At 54.3% G+C, this 23,768-nt stretch overlaps 1 protein-coding gene across 1 annotated transcript in view; it reads right to left on the bottom strand.

The window, feature by feature from the left end:
• Nucleotides 1-23,768, bottom strand: part of VSTM2L (V-set and transmembrane domain containing 2 like) — a 36,799-nt gene that overhangs the window by 12,593 nt on the left and 438 nt on the right. The window lies entirely within an intron of this gene.

Consider the following 23,768-nt stretch of genomic DNA (forward strand, 5'->3'; position numbering starts at 1 on the left):
TCTGCCCTGTAAACATGCCTCACTTTCTCACCTCACTTTTGCCCTCGCAGTTCCCAACGCCTGGAATGTTCTTCCCTTGGTCCCTCTTCGTCCAGCAAGTCACTCAAAGCTCAGCTGAAACTTGGTCCCCTCAGAGAGGCCCTCCCTGGCCACCTGGGTAGGTTCCTCTCAACCGCCCACCTCCCACCTGCCCACCTCCCACCTGCCCACCTCCCACCTGCCCCGGGAATGGCCACGGTCTTGCATCGGTTCACTGCCTGCACTGCCTGTGCAAGCTGCATGAGAACAGGGGCCAGCTCTCCTGTGGCTACACATCTCCCGGCACCTCGCAGGTGCCCCAAACGGGTGATACATCCTCCATCCTCTCAAGAGCCCCAGGAGGCGGTGGGAGACACATGTGCCTCCCATCCCTCCAGCAGGGTCCAGCTCGCCCACCAAATCCCAGAGCAGGCGGTTCCTGGGACCCAGCAGGAGCCCCACCCACTGCCATGCCCACCACGCTGGCAGGTAAACAGAAAACAAATCCCCGCTCAGTGCAGCCCAGCACCGCTCCCCACCATATGTTCTGACTCTCGTCTCTCCAAATAAATACTGTCCTGAGATGTAATTAGAATCCTTTCCTCTTCTCAGGAGAGATTTTCTCGCCCTGGAAAGACGCCTGGCAACAGGCAGGTCACCCAGGGAATGCTGCATCCATCAGTGCCCCCATCCCGTGCCCACCTTGCTGCTGCAGCCCGCCAGACACCCCCCACCCAGTGGGCAGACAAGCCCACCTTGCAGCCCCGGCACCGCTCAGCCTCAAGGCACCGCTCAGCTCAGGGCAGGAGGAGGACAGAGTCTGACTGGGGGCGGGGGTCCTGCTCTGGGGCCACCTCCCTCCACCCCCTCCCCATGATCCCGAGGGTTTTGGGAGGATCGGGATTGATAAGTTGCTTTTTCTGCTCTGCACACAGGGTTTCCAAGTGGAGCCTGACTCCAGCAATGAGTCTCTGGGCTAAGAGAAAGTCTGTGACATCCCTGACCTCCACGGTCATGGGTTCGGGCTGCCCACATCCTCTGAGGTTCGGGAGGGACCTTGTTACGCTGTTGCATAACAAAGCCCGTTTGATGAGAATGGGTGTTGTTGGAGTTACTGAACACAAGCCAGGCGTGGTGTGCGGTCAGCTGAGAGCTGGGCCCGTCCTTATTCCCAATGGGCAGCAGGCTCCTGGAGGAAGGTACCCGCCCACCCGCCTCTGCCTTCCAGGTGCCCTGGCCCCAAACTGTAGAGTTGCCCTTGCCTCCCTCGTTCTTCCTCTTACACCCCCTTTCGGTCACTGGGGAATCCCATGAGTTCTGCCTCCAGAACGTCTCCTGAATCTGGTCCCTTCTGCCCACTTCGACTGCCCCACGCTGGGCCAGCCGTCACCACCTCTCACCCGTAACAGTGGGGGAGCCTCCTCACTGACCTCCCTGCCCCCTCCCCGACAATTTATTTTCAACACAGCAGCCAGAGGTAATTTGGCAAAACACAAATCAATCCCTGTCTCTTCTGTCCTCAAGCTACTTTTCCACTTGCTCATTCTATTCCTGACACGATGGCCTCCTTGCTGCTCCTCCAACATTCCAGCTGAGATCCTACCTCAGGGCCTTTGCGTGTGCTGTTCCCTCTGCCTAGAAGGCTCTTCCCCCAGATTCTCACATGGCTCCCTCCTTCCCCTGCTTCAGGACTCTGCTCGAATGTCACCTCCTCAGCAAGGCCTACCCTGACCACCTCACTTAAAACTGCGTCCCTGGGAATTCCCTGGCAGTCCAGTGGTTAGGACTCGGGCGCGTTCACTGCCAGGGCCGGGGTTCGATCCCTGGTCAGGGAAATAAGATCCCACAAGCCGCACGGCCAAAATAAACAAATAAATAAAAATTTTAAAAATGAAAAGAAAATTGCAAAATTGAATTTGTATTAAAAAAAAAACAAACAAAAAAAACTGCATCCCTTGCCTCAACCCAGTGCTTCAAATCCCTCTTCCCTTCCCACATACTAACAGTGCTGTCCGCTAGAACTTTCTGTGACAAGGCAAATGTTCTATATCTGAGCTAATACAGTAGCCACCAGCCACATGTATCTATTGAGCACCTGAAATATGACCAGTGTGAATGAGGAACTGAATTTTAAGTTTTATTCCATTTAAATTCATTTAAACTTAAGTGTAAATGGCCACTTGTACGTAACGGCTACTGTATCGGACAGCACAGCTAATACACTTATTTTATTTATGTTTATGGTCTGCTTTCCCTTCCAGGAGGCAGGGGCGGTGCCTGTCTTGTCTACTGATATATCACCAGCCTGGCACTTAGTAGGTGCTCAATAAATACTTTTTGAATAAACGAATGCGCAGACCTGGCTGGTCAGTGGTGGAGCAGCGTTCACAGGCAGGAGGGCCCCCGTCCGAGAGTCCCAGGCCAGGCACAGCCCTCCATGCCTGCTCTGATGCTGACTTGCCAACTCGAGCAGGACTGAAGGGGGCCGCCGAGGACCGAGCCACCGGGAGGGCTGGGAGGTGCTCAGAGCGAGCCATTGGCCCCCGATCCTGGGACAGCTGGATTCGGCTTTGATCCAGGCCCCTGCCCACCCAGCACCCTTTGCAAACAGGGGAAGGAGGAGAGTGGTGAGGCCCCCTAGTTGGATCCGAGGTAACCGGCGGTGTGACCCTGCTGACCAAGAGACAGTGGGAGGGACACAGCTGTGACCCTCGCCAGGTGCCACTGCCTGAGCCACGGGAATCAGAAAGTACCCACACTTTTCCCTCCTGCAAATGGAGAAAGGGGGTCCAGAGCTACCGGGGAGTGGGGGGTTTGCTCATCCCAGGATCACAGAGCTAGGAAGGGCGGAGCCAGCCCTGGAGCCTGGGCCTGCGTGACTCAGCCATGGCCCTCCTCCTCCCAGAGATGGCTGAGTGGGGGAAGCACATCTGTCCGACAGGAGGATGGGAAATGGTTCATCTGGGTCTCATGGGTGGAAGGAAGGGCAGAGACGGGCTGTCCTTGGGTGGGCTTTCCATGAGGGTGACCCGGGGAAGGGCCAGCCTCCATCCACCCTCACTCAGCCTCCCCCTGCCCACAAGCTCCCCCAGCTGACTGAAAACCGTGACCCTGGCCCACCAGCTCTTCTTACTGATGCAGAAAATGAGGTTCAGAGAGGGCAGTATCTGGCCTGGGGCTACTCAGCAGCCAGGGGTCAGCAAGGTCAGGCTTCAGGTCCGCTCACCCCCAACACACAGCCCCTATCCCCCAACCCGGATCCCAGTAACTGTCCTCTAGAGGGCGCTGTCCAACAGACACCAAATGCAAGCCACGCAGGCAAGACACATACGGCGTGTTTAATTTTCTATAGCCGTATTATAAAAAGTAACGAGACAATTTTTTTAAACAGGTGAAATTAATTTTAATCATTTATTTTATTTAACCCAAGATATCAAAAAATTATTTCAACAGGTATAAAATTATTAATGAGATATTTTACATTCTTTTTTGTGCTAAGTCTTGGATATCCAGCATGTATTTTACATGATTACAACACATCTCAATTTAGACTAGCCACATTCCCGCTGCTCAGTTGCCACCTACGGCGGGTGTCCTGGCAGGTGGTGACACTGTGCCAGCCTCAGCTCCCCTCCCCCTCACATGTCCCCATTGCTCAGAGGAGGCGGCCCAGACCCAGCATAGGGCGGTAACCCTTCCAAGGCCATGCGGCAGAGCTTGGATTTGAATCCAGGACTGTCTGACTCCCAAGGCCATGCTATTCCCAGATAATTCAAACTCTTTTTGGTGGTAGGGCTCTTTCTTAAAAAGGAACAGTCCCAAATGGGCAACCCTGCCTTGCAAGGTCCTGGAGAGGACCCTTCCTCTGGGACGAAGTGGGCAGTCTGTTTTATTCTGAGTGTAAAGGCCTGGGTGGGTACAGAGGAGGCATTTCACCCAGGCTGAGGCAATCAAGGGAGGCTTTCCAGAGGGGCTGTTGCTCCCCCCATCCCCAGGTGGGCCAGATGTCCTGAGCTGGAGTGGGGAGGGGCACTGGCTGGGAGAATGGAGGGAGAACCCAGTTCCAAGAACTCCTGGGAGCCAGGAGAGATGTCTGCAGGTGTAGCCACCAGCTCTTCCTCGCCACAGTGGGCTCTGATCCCCTCAGACCCTGCCTGGAGGCACTTGGTGGAATGGGTTGGGGGAGGCGCCCTCAGGATCCCACTGACTCCAACCTCAGTGGTGATGGGGGCAATGCATCCTCAGGACAAGTGGGGAAACCGAGGCTCTAGATATTTGACGGCGTATCTGAGTCTTCCTGTTCCAGAGGCAGCAACATGAAGGTTTGTCTGGGCTCCACCCCAAGGAAGCCCCTTCCCCCCAGGGAGAAGCTGTGTGCAGATAACTGCCAGGAGCACAGGACTGAGCTGGGGTGGAGGGACTGAGCCTGTTTCTGCCAACAGACTTGCTGTGTGACCTTGGGAGAATTTCTCCCCCTCTCTGAGCCTCAGATTGCTCCTCTATACAATGGGGGTTGTATCTCATGGTCTGAGACCCCCACCAGCTCAGACAGCCTGAGGGAGAAAGTGATGTATGTCCTAAGAGCCATGGTTTGGGCATTGGAAGGGAAGGGGTCCCTCCTACTTGGGGGAGAAGGGGACTCTGGAGGGAGGAGGAGGTGGCCTGGCCCTTCAGCCAGGCCCCGAAGGAGGCGTGGATACTGACAAGCAGAGGAGGATAAAAGGGATGCTGTGAACCAAGGAGGAAAGGAGGGAAACCCAGGGAGCTTTGTTTAAAAATGATAATAATAGGGACTTCCCTGGTGGTCCAGTGGTTAAGACTCAGCTTCCACTGCAGAGGGCACGGGTTCGAACCCTGGTCGGGGAACTAAGATCCCACGTGCCGCGCAGCGCAGCCACAAATCATCATCAACGTCGTCCACCATTTATGGAGCACCTACTGCACGCCTAGCATGGTGCAGACATCGTCTCTAACAGTCTCTAACCCACTCACTCCCATTTGACAGGTGAGGAAAATGAGGCTCAGAAAGGTGACATCATTTGCCCAAGACACACACAGAGGTGGAATTTGAACCTGGGTCTGACCAGCAGGTATGAGCAAGACCCAGGGGTCCATCAGCTCCCATCAGAATTTGTTCTGGGGCTTCCCTGGTGGCGCAGTGGTTGAGAATCTGCCTGCCAATGCAGGGGACACGGGTTCGAGCCCTGGTCTGGGAAGATCCCACATGCCGCAGAGCAACTAGGCCCGTGAGCCACAATTACTGAGCCTGTGCATCTGGAGCCTGTGCTCCGCAACAAGAGAGGCAGCAATAATGAGAGGCCCGCGCACCGCGATGAGGAGTGGCCCCTGCTTGCCGCAACTAGAGAAAGCCCTCGCACAGAAACGAAGACCCAACACAGCCATAAATAAATTAAAAAAAAAAGAATCAGCTGGCCATGATATCCTCTATTTAAAAACAAAACCACTGTCCACAAATTAGGATTCTACAGGAGAATGAGAAAGGGGCTTCACTGAACACAACATCTCCTTCCTTTCTGCTTTTAATTGTATTAATTAACCCCAGGCCTGGTTATCAGGGCGTCATCTGCAGGAAACAGCTCGTGGCCCTGGCCTGAGTCACTGAGTTTGGCTTCTGGGAAAGGCAGGGGATGACCTGGAAGATCTCACTTGCCCTTCAGGAGCAGGACCCTAACCTTCTTCCTAACCTTTCAGGCCCGGGTTCAGCACACACACGCTCAGGGCTTGGCCTCAGGTCTGGCTTCGAACCCTGTTTCCTCTAGTCCCTAGCTGTGTGAGCTGGACAAGCCCCTTTACCTCTCTGAACCTCAGTTTCTTTAGCTGAAAAAAGGGGTGAATGAGAGGACAGGGAGAGGGTTATACAAGGCAACATATGCCGCATGCCCAGCATATAGTAGATGCTCACCAAACAGCACTCCCTTCTCTCACCTTCTAGCTCAAAATTCTACCATCACCAGAAAGATTTTTAAAGATGCTTCTGTGTAGCCTCATCAGATTATACGGTGGATGCAACATCTGTTATTTCATTCACACCTGGACCACGAGACCTCTCATCCATCAGTCCTGTACCTCCTCTCCTTCCTCATTTGCTCCCAACAGTCGTCCCCCCGCCAAGCCAGGGGGATTCACACAGGTCCTGGGGGGCTTGTCAACCAAGGTGACCCCAGCTCAGCCCCCACCTCCCTCCATCTCTGAGCTCAGGTTCCCCATCCCAGACCCTCTCGTCCAGGAAGCCTGCAGGGACTGGACCCTAGCCCACCCATAAGTCTTTGCCAGAGCAACAGCAAGATTTCCCTTGGGGACTGGTGGTAGGGGCATCCCCTAGTCAGGGGAACCAAGGCAGAACTGGAGCTAGAGAGAGACAAAGGGGGCAGAGCAGAGAGAACCAGTGCGGCCCCAAGGGCCCCTTGGTCATCCCTATCTCAGGCCCCATCTCTTGCCAGGACATACTGAGTCACTGCTTGCTCAAAACCTCCAATGATGAATGGATAAGCAAAATGTGGTCCCTCCATACAGTGGAATATTATTCAGTCTTAAAAAAAAGCAAGGAGATTCTGACACACGCTCCAACATGCATGGACCCTGAGGACATTAGGCTAAGTGAAATAATCCAGGCACAAAAGGATAAATACTGTATGATTCCATGAGGTTCCTAAAGTGGTCAGACTCACAGAGACAGAAAGCAGAATGTCGGGGCTGGAAGAGGGAGGATGGGGGAGTCATTGTTCAATGGGTACAGAGTTACACTTTGGGATGATGAAACATTCCCAGATGTGGATAGTGGTGATGGCAGCCCAGCAACCTGATTATATTTGATGCCACTGAACTGTACGCTGAAAAACCGTTAAAATAGTGAAATATACATTATGCATATTTTACCACAATTTTTAAAAAAACAGCTCCCATGGCTTCCCAGCCCTGCAGCGGTGGTTTTCATGCAACAAAAATTTCCCTGGACTGGTGGCTGGAATGCTCCCCACAGCCCCACATTCTACAGGGCCCCTCGCTTCTTTCAAGTCTTTGTTCTAATGTCACCTCCCGTGTCTTCCCTGCCCTCCTCTCCTTACTTCTTACTAACATATTATATTCTCACTGATTTTTCTCATGTACTGTCCATCTTCCACCCAGAGTGTAAGCCCCTCAAAGGCAGGAGATTTTGCTCTGTTTTGCTTACTGCCACATCCTGGCAGCTAGAACAATGCCAGGCACATAGTAGGTGTACAACGAACACTCTGCTGTTATTATGCAAGACATATGCAGCAGCTCTGGTGGAAAGCAGAGAAAGGATCCCATCCTCCCTGCCCTGGGCCACTTGGGAGCTCCAGGAAGTCCCCATGCTTGGGATGCCCCATTGGGAAACTGCCAGCCTTCGTGGTCAAAGTCAGGCTCCCAGGGCTGGGCATCCAAAGCCTCCAGCTCTGGCCCTGCCCGGACCCCAACTGCAGCCCCTCCTGCCCCTCTGGGCCATATGCGTGTGTCTCCCGGGCGCACAGCCTCTGCATGGTTCCTGGAATCCCAGCTCATAAGTAGCCCTCTGCCTGGAGATGCCCTCCCTCCCCAGGCTAGGGTAGAAGCCCCCCTTGGTGCCCCCGATGGTCTCCAAGTCCTCCCCGCACTGCCCCACTGGAGTGTGTTAGATGGCAGGTATTAATTAGGGTGTCTGTGTCTGCCCCAGCCTGGAAGCTCCCCCAGGGCAGGGCTCCTGCATTGCCCAGGATGGAGCAGGCAGACAGGCAGTGCTGCTGAACATGTGCTGAATGAATGAATGAATGAATGAAGTGAGAAACGAAGGTTAGACAAAAACTCAAAGGACTTAAGTTAGAAACTGTAAGAACAACAACGAAGGTTAGACAAAAACTCAAAGAACTTAAGTTAGAAACTGTAAGAAGAAAACAAAAGATGTAGACATCATTCATTCATTCATGCAACATTTATTGAGCACCTACTATGTGCCAGATTAGTGTTCTGGGGGGACGGCACCCATGAGAGCAGTTGTATGGACACAGGCAACCAGGAGGTCCTGAGTCGGGCCCCAGCAGGCCGGCCCTCTCCGCATCCTCCCTCCCTTTGGCCCTCACAACCACCGCTGGTGCCCAAGCCCTGCCTGGCCCACTGGGCCCAGCCGAGGGGCTTCCCTGCAAACTGACAGGCAACCTGGAGGCTCCCCGAGATGACCCATAAAGTTGTCATGTGAAATGTGACCAAGAGTGAATAGGGCAATAAAGAAAGGCCGACAATGCCAGGAAGGGCTGTGGCCGCTTCACCGGCAGCTCCCCCGCCCTTGAGGCCCAAGGACCAGCGCCATCAACCCTGTGGAGTCATCTTTCCGACTGGAGGCCCACAAGGAGCCAGAAAGTCGACGTGCCTGCTCCCAATAATCTTCACAGTGACCCTGCAGGGCAGGGGTCACGGTCCCTTTATTATAGGTGGGGAAACCGAGGCTCAGAGAACCTGGGGGCCATTGGGGCCGGGACTCCTGCCCCGGTGTTGAAGGGAACCCCTCTGTGTGGCAGGCACTGTACACAAGACCCCACTTCATCCTCCCAGAGACTTGATGAGGTGGTGCTATTTATTATCAGCCCCATTTCACAGAGGGAGGTACCCAGGCTCAGTGCCTACAGAGACAAAGTCAGATTTCAATCCCAAGGCTGACTGCAGAATTTCCCAACCCAAACCCAAGTCCTCTCTAAGCTCCCTCTCCCCATTCAGCTCTAACAAGTGTGACTGGGGCTTCCCCAGTGGCCCAGTGGTTAAGAATCCGCCTACCAATGCAGGGACATGGGTTCGAGCCCTGGTCTGGGAAGATCCCACATGCCGCGGAGCAGCTAAGCCCGTGAGCCACAACTACTGAGCCTGCGCTCTAGAGCCCGTGAGCCACAACTGCTGAGCCCACACGCCTAGAGCCCGTGCTCCACAACAAGAGAAGCCACCGCAATGAGAAGCCTTCAACGAAGAGTAGCCCCTGCTCGCCGCAACTAGAGAAAGCCCACACACAGCAACGAAGACCCAACGCAGCCAAAAATAAAATAAATAAATTTATTTTAAAAATTAAATTAAATTAAAAAGTAAAAAGTGTGACTCTCTGAGGGCCATTTCCAGAAAGGCTGCTCTGTGCCCAGCTCAGCAGGGTGCCGGGGCCAAAAGGGTGTGTGACACAGGGTCAGGAAGGCCTGCAGCCCCCAGAACTCCCAGCTGGGAGGCAGAATAGGGAAAAGGGCTGCAGAGGGAGTGTTTACAAGGAAGCCCCAGCTCACAGGCGAGTCTCACAGAGCTCCTGACATCAGGGGATGTAAAATGTCCATAAGAGGAAAACCTAAATAAGTGGGATGAAAAAGCCTCCAGGGAATGAGAAGGCTGGCAGGGATGGGTGCAGGGCATCCGCCCTGGGATGGACCCAGGGGAGACACCTGAGGGTTCTCTTTGTTTCCTCCTGGGCAGCCCCCAGCTTCTGGCAGGCGGCCTGCAGCAATAGGGATCGAGGTGTGAGTCAATGAAGGCTGTTTCATCTTGGAGTGGACAGGTTTCCTCTTCTCAAGAAGTGACAGGGAATGCATTTTGTACCAAAGCTTGAGGAACTGCAGTGTGCCTTATTGGGAAAATGGGGGGCTGGGCACGCAGTAGGGGCTCAAGTGCTCCCCGCAGAAGGAATGAAAGAGATCAAATTTCATGGACTCCTACCCTGAGCTAGGCCCTGTGCTGGGCTTCCTAAGATGCTTAGGCCAGGCCCTGACTCCCAAGGGGCCCACACTCTGCAGGAGTGACAAACACACAGAACAGTCTGGACAACAGCTGGGACTGAGCCTGGATCGGCACGTACAGTTGTTCAGAGTGTGCACCATTCACAGAGCCAAGAATCATAGTGCACAGGGATGTGCAGGGCACAACCGCATGCAGAAGCTCTGGATGGAGGTGCACGTGCTAAGAGAGGAAAGGGCAGGCCCATGTCTGCCTGGAGAGTCAGGCTTCTGGGAAGTGGGGACATGATTGGACTTAAACACTGATGGGGTTTGCACAGCTGGGGGTGCTCAGGACAGGAAAGGGCATACCAGAAATAGAGTTTCCCAAGTCCAACCTTTGGGGGACCACCTTTACCACTTCTGCAGGATCCTGGTGCCATCTGCACTATCATTTACTTAATATTTATTTTCGAAAGCATCTTTCCCTTTTTACTAAATAAATTCGGCTTAAAAGGAGACTTTTATTACTGCCATAAATGGAAAATCAGCATCACTTGCCATAAAGAGAGGGTAACAGTAAAAATAAACACAACGAAAACCAAACAGCGTTCGTAAATTCTAGCCAGGGGACGTTGCCTGCTGAAGGCTACGAGCCTCAGTCCCCATTCCTCACATTAACAGCAGAGATTGGCAAGAGTTAGGCATTAAATTCAGAGCAACACCGAGCAGAAACTTTCTTCTTGATCAGAAGGGCCTGGGATGCAGGTCCAGCTGACGCCAGTGGGCATCAGTGGGCAACCACCGCCACCACTGTCACCGGCTCTGGCTTCCTTGGCCGCTGGCCCAGTCCCACGATTCACCTTTAGCTGGCACCTCCAAGACCTTGCTCACTCTGGCCTACAGACCTGGAAGCCTTTCCTGCCACTCACCTATACAGGGCAGCATCCTGTCTGATTCGCTGTAAGTTTCCCTGTGCCTTGCGCATGGGGAGGACTAACACCCATTTCAAGAATGAGGAGGCCCGAATGCGTGCTAGTAGAATGAATGACCAAAGAAATGAATGGAGGGCTCCCTTCTGGGTTGTGCTGCTCAAACCAGGGAAGTGACTTCCTGAGGCATTGGCTTCCCTCCCCCCAAATGGGGAAAGAGCATTGTTTTTGCATTAAAACAAACATGAATATATTATGGCATAGAATACAGCATTCATGCATTTTGAATGAAATAGGAGACATCAAAGAAATATTGTCCTTGGTTGGGAGCTGTTTACTCTCCTGCATGGGGAGAACCCCTCCTCAAGGGCCTCCATCCGATCCAATCAGAAGCTGCCTTCACCTCTGCAGCCTCAGGCTCCTCAGACCATGCTCTGCACACTGGAGTGTTGATGTGTCAGCAAAAGGGGCAGGGGACCGAGAGGAAAGAGAGGGGCTGGGGGAGGGTGAAGCCCAGGATTTACACATGCAGATGCAAGTTGAGGCTCCACCCTGACTTGCTGTGTGGCTTCGCGTAAGTTGCTGCACTTCTCTGGGCTTCGGTTCCCACATGCGTCATTGCTTAAAGGCTTATTTTGAGGATTAAATGAACTCACGCAGGTGAAGAGGCTGTTTCAGTGTTCGGGACACAAGAGGGCCTCAACGCCCACTCACTGCTGAGTTTTAGGGACACACAAGCACATTCACCCAGGTGGGGCCCCTGCCCAGCCCTGGCTGATGACCCGCCCAATAACAATTAAAATAGCTAACACTTTTGAGACTGACTATGTGCTAAGTGCCTGGAGATGCTGTGCCTCAGTTTCCTCACCTCTAAAATGGGGGTAATAATAACCACCACCTCATAAGGCTGTTGTAAGGATTAAATGCGTTAACATTTATAAAGTGACTGCCTGACACCAAGTATGTGCTTATAAAGATGTTTCCTTTTTATTTATTTATTCATTTAGTTGTAATTGAAGTGAAATTCACATAACATAAAATTAACCATTTTAAAGTGTGCAAGTCAGTGGCATTTAGTGCAGTCACAATGTTGTGCGACCACCACCTCTACTTAGTCCCAAAACATTTTCACCTCCCCAAAAGGAAACTCTTTACCCACTAAGCAGTCACTCCCCCTTCCCCCAGCCTCTGGCAACCACCAATCTGCATTCTGTTTCTATAGATTTGCCTATTCTGGATATTTCACATAAATGGAATAACAGAATACGTGGTCTTTGGGGACTGGCTTTTTTCACTTAGCATAATGTTTTCGAGGTTCATCCACATTGTAGCGTATATCAAATTTCACTCTGTTTTGTAGAGGTGTTTCTTTAATAAAATATCTCACTGAATCCCCAACACGACCTGGGAGGTAGCCACTATCACCCTCGTCTTCTTACAGATGAGGAAACTGAGGCACAGAGAAGGTGGGGACTTGCCCAGGTCCCCTGCCAGGCGGCCCCAACACAGCCAGGTGGGCAGTGCTGGCACCTAAGGCCGGGGGCAGAGTGCCTCCCAAGGCCACCAGCGCATATTGAAGGAGACAGCAGTGGAATTACAAATCTAGGGAGATTTAAGGAGAGTGAAAACATGCTGGCACTTGCAGGATTGTGCGAGTTGAGCAGGTTTCCCCAGTGGAGGAGAAGGCAAATAGGCATCCTGATGTCTGTGCAGGTACCATTTCTTTTCATCCTCACCTGTACATCCTGCAAAGCCGGTGGGGTAAGCCCATTGCACCGATGGCTAGTGAGGCTCCGAGAGGTTGAGTGGGGGCCAGAATTTGAGCCCAACAGTGTTTGATCTCAAAGCCCAGGCATGTACCCATCCCTAATGCCTGTCACAGGCAGAGAGGGGGCGAATGGAGGAAGCATAGGGAGATTGCATCAGCCATAGTATGAGTGGTTACCCCAGAACCCCAGAAAGGAGCATCCCCAGATCCACTGAGAAGAGGAGAGAAAAGCGAGCAATGTCTGGAGGCACCAAGTGTGGAGCCAGGGAGGCCAGGGCCATGCAGAACAGGGCAGAAGAGGAGAGGCAGAGACAAGGGCATCTGAAGGCCAGGTGCAGAGACCAACCGGAGAGGTGAAACTGAGGCAGCCCCCAGGGACGCTCCAGAGCAGAGCTTCTCGGGGTGCCCAGCAGGCAGGGGCAGAGAGCAGAGTGGCCATGCTGCCCCCTCCTCCACACCCTCCCTGCCAGGGCCTGGCCTGGGTTAAACCTGGTCCCACTTGGGACCTAGTTCCTGCCCCCGTCCCAGCCCCTCCTGCTCCTGCCCAACTGTGTTTGAGAAATCCAAGAATGCAGCTGTAAACATGTGGGCGCTGGAGTCAAGCTGACCTGGGTTTGAACCCCAACTACACTTCCTCGAGGTAGGCAAATCTCTGAGCACCAGTTTCCTCATCTGTAAAATGGGTATTGTGGGCACTCAACAGGATCATACATACCTGTGAATGTCTGGCACATGGTGGGCTCCATGGAGCATTGTCATGGCGGCAATGTTCAGGCTGCTATTCGCACTGCCTCTCTCAGGGGGTCTTGGTCCACCTCCTGCCTCCCCAAGGCTCCCACCTCCCTTTTCCTCACCTAGAAGACTACCCTGACCTGGCCTTTTAAACGCAAGGACTATTCTAGAACCGAACAAGTCCTAGCTGAAGGGGTTCTGCCCTACCCCAGGGCCTTTGAACTTACCGTTCCCTCTGCCTGGAAGGGGACTTGATAGAAAGCAGCAGAGCTGGGATGGAGCTTGGGGCACCCAGCACCTAGCTGGAGTTCAGTGACCACTGCTGGGGGTCTCTGGGGGACATAAGGAGACCAGCTGGTGAGTCTCAGGGCCCCTGCCCCCCGAGGCCCCCCCTGTCAGCTGTCAGCCAGCCTGCCCTCCCCCTCCCTCTCCTCTGCCTGCCCGAGACCATTAGTGTGGCTTTGTTTTGAGCACTATTTCCACTACCATGTGCTCTGGGCGCCGGGCCTCCATTAGAGACCCTTTCCTGGGGCCGATGACAGGCAGCCAACAGCTCCCCAGCGAGCCAGCCGTAATTGCTGCCGCCTTGAAGGTCGGAAATGATTTTTTTAAAACCTCACAAAGCAAAACAGACACCCTGCCGTCTGCTCTCGCCTTCCCCGCCCTCAGCCGGGAACCAAGCCTGAGGTTTCCGAGACAGGGGGGTTCAGTTAAGAACCCCCCAACCCCAGAGACACCCTTAACATGCCAGGCTGGGGGAAAACAAAGTTTGGGCTCTGCTCCCTTGCTTTGAACTAGGTGGGGGGCCCCAGACACCTCTCTAAGCCCCAGTTTCCTCCTGGTCAAGATGGGCATGTTGATGGTTGCCTGGGGTGCCTGCTGGGGTGACCACGATGAGCTTCTGAAAGGAGGTCACGGGCCTCTCTGAGGACGTACATGAAGCAGAGAACCAGGAGGCAGGAAGAGAGCCTGCCAAGGGGAGAAAATCGCTGGGGAAAAGATTCTGAGGAGGGAGGAGCTTGGGTGTTCAAGAAAGGAAGCGAGTGTACTTTCTCTCTCTCTCTCACACACACACACACAGACAGACACACACACACACACACACACACACACACACACGGGCTCCCATCTCCTTTCGAGCCCACATTCCCATCATTCCCTGGGCACCTGGACCAGCCCCATCATCCTATGAGCCCAGAAACTCAGCCCCCCAGCCCCCGGCAAACAGCCTCTCCTCCTCCGTTAGCCCCTCCAGCCTCCAAGTCCTGTTTGAGCCCCCATTTCAACTCACAGGGCCATCCCCACCCAAACGCCAGCCACACCCTGTGCCTTCCCCACTCAGAAACCCTCCAGGGCTGCCTCTGCCCCCGGGGATCAAAACCAAGCTTCCCAGCCTGTTCTCAGTGCCTCCAGCTACAGCCTGCTTTTCTGGATATGCACACACTTCCTTCTCCAAATGAAGCCCCTCCCAGACCCAGGCAGTCAGGCAAGGCTCCCTACTGACCAGCAGAGTCTCCTCTCAGCCCTGATGGTCCCCGGCTACAGGCAGAAAAGGAGTCCACCTCCCCCAGGAAGTCGTCCCTGACTGCACCAGGACACAGCAACCACTCTCGCTGGAAACCTCCAGAGACCTTCCTCCAATGGCTCACCTGCCCTGTTTCCTGGGCTCCCACCTCTGGTTGACTGTCCTCCATTATCTCTCCCAATACTCACCCCCTGAAGACACTCACTAAGGACTTGCCAGGAAAGTGAATGAAGCTTCTTCCAGGTCACAAGAGAGCACTGTGTGGGGGAGTGGGGGGAAGGACTCCAGAGCCTGGCTCTGCTGCACACCGGCCCTGTGTCTTAGGGCCAGCCCTGGAGCCTGTCTGGACCTCAGTTACCTCCCTGGTGAAATGAAGGCTGCTTCCCTGGAGGACCACAGGTGGGCTTTGGGGGCCTCAACAAACCCTCTGACGCTGGACAAAACCATGTGGCATTTTTCTGAAGAAACAATCCAGTTTTCATCAACATTCCAGCTCTCAAGAGGATCACGATCTCCAAAAAAATTAGGAAGCACTAGTCTAGACAATGTCCAGCGTCCCTTGTAGCTTCCCCACGTGGTCACTCACTCGTTTATTTGCTTCATTCATTCAACCGACATTTCTTGGGTGCCTGCTTGGTGTGGGTGTCATCATCATGCACAGAATCTGTGTACGTGTAATCCTGAGATGTCACCTGAAGAGAGGAGGGTACGTGTGTGTGTGTGTGTGTGTGTGTGTGTGTGTGTGTGTGTGTGTGTGTGTGTGTGTGTGTGTGTGTGTGTGTGTGTGTCTACAGAGAGACAGAGGGAAAGGGAGGACCAAGGTGGGAGAGGTGAGAAGAGGGAGGGAGAGGGATAGAGCAGACACAGGGACAGGGACAAAGAAAGATGGAGAGAGACTGAACAGAGATAGAGATCGAAAGAGAGAGAGAGAGACAAACCCACGGAGAGAGATCTGGAGGAAGAGGGGCAGGCGAGCATGTGCCACCGATGGGCAATGCCAGCCCCCCTAATTGATGGCTCTGAGCGAGGCCCCCCTCCTGGCTCCGGCTCTAACCTTCCAGATGCTCCCAGAGCCTCCACGCCTCGCATCCCAAGGGCACCAGCTTGGAGGGGACTGGGGAGGCTGGTACTGACGCAAAGGCAAAGGGCACCCGCCTGGCCCCTTAGGGCAGTCCGCTAAAGGACCTCCCAGGCCCCTTCCCCCACTGCCACAGCTCCTCCAACTGCACGCGAGCAAATACCCTACCCGAACACTCGCTCTAGACTCAGGCTCAGACAAAAACAGCAGCCCCCCAGTAGAAACTCAGGCAGGCGCGCCCACACTCCCACTGCTCCCCACTGACAATGCTGGACTTGGATCCAGGAGCCTAGACTCTCAGCCCCGGGCTCTTTCAGCCAGACCCAGGCCTTCTCGGCATTTTGGCATCACGGACCCTGAGAGAATCTGATGAATCCAGGGCGCCGCTGCGGAACAAAGCACCTGCCCACAAGCCCAGGCGGTTTGGCAGCCGGGAGAGGACAGATGAGCGGGTTAAGAGCCACAAGCTGGGCTCAGGCCTGGCTCTGCCATTCAACGTCTGTGTGTCCTCAGGCAAATCGCATCATCCCCCAAGCCTCAGTGTCCTCATCTGTAAAATGGGAGTGCCCTCCTCACAGGGCGGGAGAGGATTAGATGAGAGGAGGTGGGGGAAGTGGCAGGCACGGAGAATATCCCCCATGAGTGCTGGCTGGTGTTTTGGTTCATAGCCCGAAAGGCCACTGAGAGCTAAGCACCATGTGCTGGACGGAATCCCACGCCACCATCGACTCCATCCTCACCTGTTGATTGGAGGACAAAGAATAGCGCTTGGGAGGATACAGATGGAGGTATTCTAGATGCTTAGAGCTTAGGAGAACTCGGCACTGTTCAGGTGGGGAAATTGAGAGGGGCAGGGACCTGCCAAGCCACCCAGAAGGTGGAGGCAGTGGGACGGTGGATAAAAACCCTGGTCCCATTCCCCGCCCCAATTCTGGCACTTTTAACTGGGGGCTGAAATGACAAAGGAGTCACTATCCCCACCCCTCAATATGGGGAGCAGCGAAGGCCCCACTCCCACCACGTCCCCTGTGTGGGACCAGGCATCATCGGAGTCCGGAGCTCCGCCCACCTAAGCCCTTGTCCCAGACCCACCACTAAACTGCTGGGTGACACATCCTAATTAACCGCCCACTGTGTTCTGGCTTCTCTGCCCACTTCACCAGTCTTTGCTCCTTTGGGAAAGAAGGCAGGAATCCCCCCGTGACATCCCCAGCTAATAACTGGTTCAGCTTACATACCTTCTGTGATGGGGAGCTCACCACTGGGTACCTTAACTGCTCCAGGAGTGAGCGCCCTTCTCCAGCCTGAACATCATCCCTGCTTCTTAACTCATCACAATTTATACTTATATGTATCTTATAAGTTTAGTTGTCTGAGCAAGAGCCTTATCTGTCTTCTTCACTGATATGTCCCCAGTGGCTAAAAGAGCTTGGTCCGTGGCAGGTTCTCAACTGATATTTGTTGAAGGAATGAAGGAAGGAAGGAATGATCAAGCTTCCAATAAATGGCAGCAGCCCCTGTTAGGCCAGCAGTTCCCAGTATGAGGAGTACAGAGTATGAGATGGGAAGGGGTGGGCTGCAGGCCAGCAGCCCCCAAGTCCAGTCATCCCCGCACACAGATGGGCCTGGGTACCACCTGTACTAGTATGTCGTTTGTGTTTTTCTATAAACTAACCCACTATGTTTTAATATCCCCGTTAGGCTCATCCTAAGCAATCATATCTGTGAAATCGCAGTTTTGATGTGCTGGTTATATTTTTCCAATCCACATTAAAATAAATGCGTAACTGTTAAAATGTAAGAGGTTTGTCTGCGTTCTTCCTAAAACCATCTCTCAGGTAGGACCCAATCTTGCTGAGGGCCCGGGGGCTTCTTAAAGAAGGGTTTCGACTGGGTATGGTGGAGCTGATTCCTCTGCTGGCTTCGAGAAAGGGGAGGGGACACAGCGGTGAGCAGGGGGACCCGGAGGAGCAGCTGCCCCTCTGCCCCCCCATCCCCACTTCCCTTCTCCACAGCAGCAGGTACCAGAGGGATCCTGGGGTGACCAGCTGGGAAAGGAGCGGATTTATTCCCCCAGTGAGACCACTGTCCCTTTTTCTGTTGGAAGAATCTCACTGGGGTCTGGGAGAAGAAGATACATCCTGGGACCCCATTACCCTCAAGGCTGCAGCATCTCATATACACCCCAAGGAACGGGGTCTGAGTTCACCCACTGCAAGGCGGACTCAGCCTTACCCACCCCAGATATCCTTGTTGTGGTCAGTAAGGATGAGGAGGGGTTCCAGTTTTGTGATTTTTCTACTAATAACATGGATTTCTTATGAAATTAAAGTTACGTGAATGTTTAAAACAATAACAATATTGACTTGGAATGAGCAAAAGTTGAAGAATTCAGACCTTAGACCTCTGCCTTATCCTCCTTGCCACCCGTTCAGTCTTTCCCTGCCACCTCCTTAGGCTGGGCATTGGGGAGGGTACCAGGATACAAGGGAATCTGACCCGTACCCCCGGTCATTACAATGGGAGTGGTGAGAGTGGCCGGATGCCGGCCACTGTATAGCCAGCTGGCCCCAAATTCCCTTCGGGGCTGAGAGACTCTTCCCATAACCCCCTCAACAGCTGGTTCAGTCCCTAAAGTCCAAGGTCATGGCCAAGCACCAGGAGGTGGGGTTGCTTCATGCCCCCTTTCCCCTCTTTCTGACACCTACCCCTCACGTGGGTGCCAACATCACTGTTCACACCACGTACTTCCTCTCCTTATGCATATGATTTTCTCAACCTCCAACAGAAGCTGGAAAGTCACTGAGGCAGGGTGCTGGTCTGGGGGTTGCCATGTCTGCTGCTGCACAGCTGGGGCATGGAATGTGGAGGTCACCATGCTCACTCCTTCCACCACAGGAAGTCTCGTGACCTCGGGCCTCTCCCTTGTCCTCTCTGGGATACAACAGCACTGTGAGCGTGGGCCCTGGAGCCACCTTCTGGGCTCCACTCTGGGCTCCAACGCTTGCTAGGTGCGTGACCTTGGGCAAGCCTTTAACCTCACCACGCCTCAGTTTCCTCATGAAAACATCGGGCCAGGGAAAGTCCCCTCCCCTTAGGGTTCTTATGATGATCAAATGAGACAATGCCATTTACAGCCCTGGCATGACAATAAACATTTGCTTGCGTATAATTTTCACTCTCTTTGTATCGAGTTGGGTCAGGTGATCCCAAAAGCCAAGCACTAACCTCCCAGGCAATTTGGGCACACGCTCCCTTGCCCGTGGCCTTGGTCTTCCCCTCTGTTAGATGGGTAGAAGGAGATGGTCCCAGAGGTCCTGCTGGCTTGGCCTGAGCCTTAGTGATTCATTCCAAGCGCTCTATCTCCTGCCTCGGTGGCTGGCGGGTGGGAAGGGACCACTCTCCTGGCACCCCCAACCCTGCCCACTTGTTTGTCAACAGGAGACTTTCCCCAACACCCCTGCTGTCAGGGTGGCAGTGAGCCAAATTCCCCGTCCTGCCGCTGCCTGTGGCTCCCCTTGCTTGGGGAAAAGGCTGAGGGAGCCGCTGATAGGCAAAGTGTCAAAAGCAATTGGTGTGAAGGACTTGGGGAAAACCGCTCGCGAGGGTAAATTCCCTACCGGAGGCCGCGAAACCCTCAGCCCAAGGCGGAGTGTTTACGGGCGTAATTGATAGAATAATCACCAACACCCGAGACAACGGCGAACACATTTTTAACATCATAACCTTCAGAAGACAGCACTCAGTTTTCTCCATCTCCCAGCCACCAAACTAGCCAGCTTACTGATGGGGAGATACCAACAGTTCGGTAAGGAACGCGAGAAAGCCAGAGTCATTTTTCAGTGCACAGGCTGTTTGCCAAATGGCCCAGTGGCCCCCGCCCCCTCCCCCAGCGCCCCGCTGCTCCCTCCTGGCAACAGAGAAAACCTCAGGACAGTGAATCACTCAGTGGACAAAGCGCCAGGCCAAGCCAGGATCTTTGTCTGCAGCAGGGTGTATTAATATTTGAAGGTGCTGGCCTAGGGTTTGTGTGTGTGTGTGTGTGTGTGTGTGTGTGTGTGTATGCGTGTGTGTGTGTGTGTGTCAGGGCAGGGGCGGGAGGATGGATGTTTGCTGCAGTGTAAGGCTTCCTGGGGCTCCTCTGAGGGTCCACATACCTGTTCCAGCCTGGACTTCTTCCTCCCTTGCAAAACCAGACCAATCCAGCAGCCCCTGGCACCAGACGATTTTCCATCCCTACGTGTCTCATCAGGTTTGAGTGAATACTTAAGGCAGTGGCTCCCAGACTACAGGCTGCTTGGTAATCATCTGGGGAGCTTATTAAAATGCAAATTCCAGGGTCCCATCAACAATCATTTTGGCCAATGGATCTGGGGAGGACCCCAGGATCTGCATATTAACAAACTCCCTGGGTGATAGCAATGCAGGAGGTCCACAAAGATCTTCATAAAGATCCTGCCTTCCGGGGACTTCCCTGGCAGTCCAGTGGTTAAGACTCGGAGCCTCCACCACAGGGGGGCACGGGTTTGATCCCTGGTCTGGGGAAAGTTAAGACCTCACATGCCGTGCAATGCGGCCAAAAAAAAAAAAAAGACAAGATCCTGCCTGCCGTGGACAAGATCTAGAAAGCGTCCTGGAGAAGGAGGCTAATCCAGCTTCCTGCTTCTAACTTGCATGTGGCCTCAGCAAGATCCCATCACCTTTCTGAGCTACTGGTTCCTCCCAGTGGAACCCACTGCCTTACCAGTTCTCTGGGGAAGTGGAAGGCAGTCCCTTGGGCAGAGCTGGGCAGAGGAAGGAGTCCCATCACACGACTGGCCAAGTCTGCCTCAAGGCTGTCCCGGAGGAGGCAGGCCCAAAGCAGAACCCCCAGACACACCTTCAGTGTAAGCACAGCTCCCCAGCTCTCTGTACAGACTCAGTGACCTTGGGCAAGTCACTGGCCCTCTCTAACCTGTTTCCTCATATGTCCAGCACCAGCCTGGCACGAATAATGTCAGCCTTAGTGAGTTAACACTGGCAAGGGGTTTGGTAGCACCTGGCACACAGTAGGCAGTTCATAAATGTCAGCTCCTGTTCCTCCCACCCGCTGTGCTCATGGCAATGAGCTAACCTTGTCTGATGAGGAAAAATCAAAATAGCTGCCATTAATTGAATACCTACTTGGCATAGACACTGACCATCACCACCCCTGCCTCCCACTTCCCTGACGTCTCCCTAAGAGGCAGGCACCACTCACTCCCCATTCATTCCTCATGCCTTTAAAAAGCCCTCTGCGAAGCGGGCTGAGTGGAGGTAGCAGGGAGAGGGGAAGCAGACAGATGTCCTCGCGGACCCATCTGACCGCGGGCTTTCCCTGTGACAAGCCCCGGGGCGAGCGGGCGGAAGGCGTTAGCCTGGCAGCTGGGCTGGGCTGGGACCGAGCTGGAGAGGTGAGCAGCCATCAGGCGGCTGGGGTCAACGGAATCCTCCCCGGGAGCCCCCGCTTCCAGCCTCCTACCCCCACCCAAGACGCAGAGACACCTGCCTAACCTAGCCACGTTTCCTGAATCAGCTGAGGACACACGGTGCCCAGGAATAATGAAATGATCAGGCTCCAATCTGCTAAACAGCAATTTCTGGGCTTTTTCAGTGCACATAGCTTTTATCAAATTGGTATTCTCCTCCTGAACACAAACGGCTATTAGACATGACCCACTTATCCGCCGTGTCTCACTATCATTAATAATAGTTTCTTTTTGTGATTAAGTGAGTGGCTCCAAACCCTTCCCGTGGTTTCGGGCGTTTGGCCTGGCAGAGGGGCAGCACTGGGGGCTCCTCGGCATCTACTACTTGGTGACTTTGAACCTGGCAGTGTTGGGAGATGGCAGTCTGGCCCCTGCAGAGCAGCCTGGCCTCCTCGCTTCTTGAGGGACAGAACGAGCCCTAGAGGGGTGGCTCACTGGTCCAGAACTGCATGGTGGGTCAGTAAGAGAAGCCAGGTCCCCCCGCAGCCAGTGCTGTGTCCTTGACATCCAACCCCTCCTCTGGGCCTTCGCTGGCCCTCCCCAGGGTTCAGCAGGGACGTTACAGCTAGTGGGGCAGAGCTGTGCCCTAAGCACGCCTGGCACCAGGGGGCAGGCGGAGACTGCCACACAACGGGCAAACCCTGCTTTCCTATGGGGGGGGTCACCTTGGGGCCTCAGGAATGACAGAGTGGCACCCAGATCCTAGGGGTCTGGTGCTCCAGGGACAGGATGATGGTAAACCTCAGAGCCCCAGTCCTTGTATGTCTCGGGACCGCAAACTCAGGAAAGCCCTTCCTTGGAAAACCCTCCTAGTGTAAGTTCCAACTGTGCCAAGGAACTGAGCGAACTGAGCGGAGCCAGGAGGGGAGCGGAAGGAGGAATTCCCAGTCTCCCTTGAATGGGAGGGAATCTGACAGGGAGATGAATGTCCTGGAAAAAGCAGTGTCTGCCCGACAGACCCTGGGGCCAGTCTCAGCTCAACCACTCACTCACTGTGTGACCTTGGGCGAGTCCCTTTACCTCTCTGAGCCTTGATTTTTCCATCTGTAAACTAAGGATCAAAACAACCCTTCCCCTATTTACCACCACTGCAGCCAGGTCGGTAGAAATTAGATGAGGGATAAGAAGGGTGCGTAAATGGTACACAGAGCGGTTTCTATTTAACATGGTAAGGAAGAAGGGTGCAGGGAGGCATGGTTCCCAAAAGCAGAGACCCTGAGAAGGGCTTTGGAAGCGCCCCCTACTTTCCGAAGCAATTCCACTCATGCGTCATGCCCCAGCAGCCTTCTCTGATTACCTACCACCATGGCCCTCACTCTTTTCCATCAGAATAAATCACCCAGTTCTCTGCCGTTTGTGCAAACCTCTCCCCAGCCCTGGGCGTACAGTGCCCAGCATTGGTGCTGCAGCCTCTCCTACCAGATTGGAAGCCTTTGTAGGGAAGAGGTGGACGAACAAAGGGTCTCCATTTTCATCTATGCCCTGGTCCCCATACCAGAAGGAGCCCGGCTCATGGGGGCAGGGGGAGCCCCCAGAGCTGCCAGCTTCAGACAATACAACTCTACTGCCAACTTGGGCGCCTCTGGGGCTAGAAGGAGCTTCTGACACTCAGGCAACCAGTGCTGGGAATGTTCTCTTGCTCCCCGGCTCTCACAGTGGCTGAGTTGAGATTTCCCACCTTTCAGTCCTCCAGGGTCAAAGATCAGAATGGGTGGGTACCCTATAGAAGGATGGCAGGGGCTTCCTGTCCCCCACCACCCCGCCTCCCCAGAGGCAGACAAAAGCTCCTGGCTTCCCTCTTCCCCTTCCATGCCTCTGGCTGGAAGCAACAATGCCAACTATTCCAATGTCTTCGAGGGGCTCCCACCAAGCTTTCGTCCCCAAGATGCCACCCGCCTGACAGGGGTGGCTGCAGCCCAGGCTACCAGTTCTCAAGACGTGGGGTCTTCTGCCCCCCAGGACCTTTCCCAGTGGGGGAGGTGTGGCGAGGGAGGGGACAAGGACAGCTGTGGGGTTAAACCCACAAAGGGGAAAGGCAGATGGGCGGAGAGGGGTGGGTGAGCAAAGTGTGTTCACAAAGTGTTTGTATATGCCAGTGTGTCTGCAGGCAGGCGGGCAGGCAAGAGTTGTGCGCCTGGGTGCCAGCTGGCAGGGTGTGAGTCCTCCAGCCCTAGTGCCTGCTGTGTGTGTAGTGAGCACATGAGTGAGAAGGGGGATCTGAGACGGTGTCTGGAGATGTGTGAGGGTAGGAGTTGTGAGTGTGAGAAAGCAGTGAGTGTGGCTGTGTGTCCGTGGCTGTGAATATCTGTGTGGTCGTGGAGGTGTGTGTATCGCAGCGAGTCGGGGGGGGGGGTGGGTGGGAGGAGACAGCCCTCCGCGAGAGGGGCATAGGGGGTGCCCTCGGGGTGCCCCCTCCTCCGCAGGGGTGGCCAGGGAGCCAGGGTCGGTCCATAGACCCGGCAGGGGGCGCCCCGGGACTCCCGCCACCGCCAGCACGGGTTCGAGCCCGGGGACGG

The sequence above is a fragment of the Eschrichtius robustus genome, chromosome 16 (assembly GCF_028021215.1).
Source record: "Eschrichtius robustus isolate mEscRob2 chromosome 16, mEscRob2.pri, whole genome shotgun sequence".
Taxonomy (NCBI): domain Eukaryota; kingdom Metazoa; phylum Chordata; class Mammalia; order Artiodactyla; family Eschrichtiidae; genus Eschrichtius; species Eschrichtius robustus.